The following is a 2,292-nucleotide window of genomic DNA, read 5'->3' as shown; positions in this document are numbered from 1 at the left end:
GGACTCACAGAAATTGAACCACTAACCATAGAGAATGCATGGGAATGCCCTAAGCCTTTTGCACATATATAACGCATGTGAAGCTTAGTCCTCAAGTGGGACTCCTAACAACAGGAGTAGGGACTGTCTCTGAGTCTTCTGCCTGTGTTTGGATCCCCTTTCCCTAACCGTGCTGTTCTCTCTAGCCTAAGTAGAATAAGATGCACCTAATCTTACTGAAACTTAATATACCAAGGTAGTCTGATATCAATGGGAGGCCTCACATCTCTGAAGAAGAAAGAAGGGGAGTGGGTAGAGGTAAGAAGGTAAGATGGATGGAGTGGGAAGAGAGGAGGGAGGGGAAGTTGAAATAGGGATGTAAAGTAAATAAGTAAATTAAGTAATAATAAAATGAAGAAAAACCTAAATGAAACTAGCAGTATTTGACACTTTATGTTGTGTGGTTTAGCAATAGCCATAATAACTAATTATATCACAACAGAGTTTAATGGCAGGTACTCTAACTTTGGTAACAGGTGTGAATCATCTGTGGAGATGAATGTTCCTATAGGGCAATGTTATATGAGATCTAAAACTATGACCTACTATTGTGGGTTCCTGGTTATTTGGGGCAAAATGGGATGCTGTGGAAGCTTAAAATCCCTGATTATAGCCTCAAGCCCAACACCAATTTGCCTGTGAGGCCATCTTCAATATCTATGTTAATTGGAGGTTTTTGTCAGCACACAGAGTTGTTCAGAGCAGTGAACCACATTCTCTCATGGGAACCATGATATTATCACCTCTATCCCACTATAATGTATGGTTCCCACAGTTCTTCTTTCCCCCTCTGCGTTTGAATATAAAGATGAAGTAGTGACCCCCACACAAGAATCCAATTAATGTCAGTAGTAAACTCATATCAGTCTCACATGTATAGTGGCAGAGGCCATAAATTCAACCACTTCCATAGGCAGAATGAGAGAGGGGAAGAAAGGGGAATATAAAACTCTATTTACACTAGTCATAAGTATTTATTATGATTACTCATTTTTTTATTCATTGTACACACTTCTCCCTTGTGCCTCCATTCTCTATCATTTGCTGGTCCCTTCTTTACCCTAAAATAATTAGTCTACACTTTTATTGCTTTAGCCTAAAACCAAAAATTAATATGTTATTAAGGAATATTAATTCATAAGATTATGGACTTTACATTAGTTCTCAGAAAAAATGTCCACCTGCATTATATGTCCATTTCCAATAAATGGTCCAGTGTGAAGAGCCTCAAATTACCCTCTACAAATGATCTTTCTAAGATATTCTAAACCAAAATCAACATAAAGCTTTAAAAAGTTTAGTTGTGTGAATGAAGGATATATTTCTCAGACCAGATGGTAAATCATGGGCTGCCAAATATATACATCATTCACAATACTACAGTAAATGAAACTAGCAGTATTTGGCACTTTACATTGTCAACTGCTAATTTGTGAGAAATTCTCAATCTCCCTTATGCTTTCTATGTTATTGTAGCTACATTTAGAGATGTGAATTTAATACTGTGTTACCATACATTTCTCTAAGATCACAATCATTTTTCATGAATATCTGGGTGCCTATTTGAAAAATTGCACAAACAAAGAGAGAAAACATTGGAACCAAGAGTCTGATAACTACAACACTACTCCAATCACCTGGATAACTCATATTAATACTCTGAACTTCAGCTCTTTACTGCATTGAGAACATGAGACACCCTGAACATTCAATTAATCTCTATGTTCTGAGATTTTATTCTAAAATCAATGTTGGCTCAAAAACAGCTTTGACTATTTTTGGGCACATGTTTCTCTTTCATTTCCCTCTTGACAGTATCATGTGGAGTATCTTGCTATCCAGCATTTCCAGGAAGTAAGCATGGTCTTGAGCTGCTGTCTGCTGTAGGCAATTCCTAGGTGCTGGGGATTCCAGGCATGCACTACCACACCTAACTTTAGCACCCATTTATAAGATAATTTAGATATTTGATATAGAAACGCCTATTAACCAGAATTCTTTGAAACCGGGCAAAGATTTCAAAGTTAAAATTGAGACCGCAATAGAAAAAAAAAAAACAAAAACAAATGGAGATGCTTCTCTGACAAGTTTATATACATATAAAGTGTTACATAGTGGGCAATTTATATAGCATAAAGGTTAAAACATTGGGCTCAAAACATCTTGCATATCATTTTAAGGGTTTATAAATTCTGCAAAACTAAGTCGGGCGGTGGTGGTGTGTGTCTTTAATCCCAGCACTTGGGAGGCAGA

Source organism: Mastomys coucha, unplaced genomic scaffold (genome assembly GCF_008632895.1).
Source record: "Mastomys coucha isolate ucsf_1 unplaced genomic scaffold, UCSF_Mcou_1 pScaffold13, whole genome shotgun sequence".
Taxonomy (NCBI): Eukaryota; Metazoa; Chordata; class Mammalia; order Rodentia; family Muridae; genus Mastomys; species Mastomys coucha.
Note: the sequence above shows the minus strand (reverse complement) of the source record.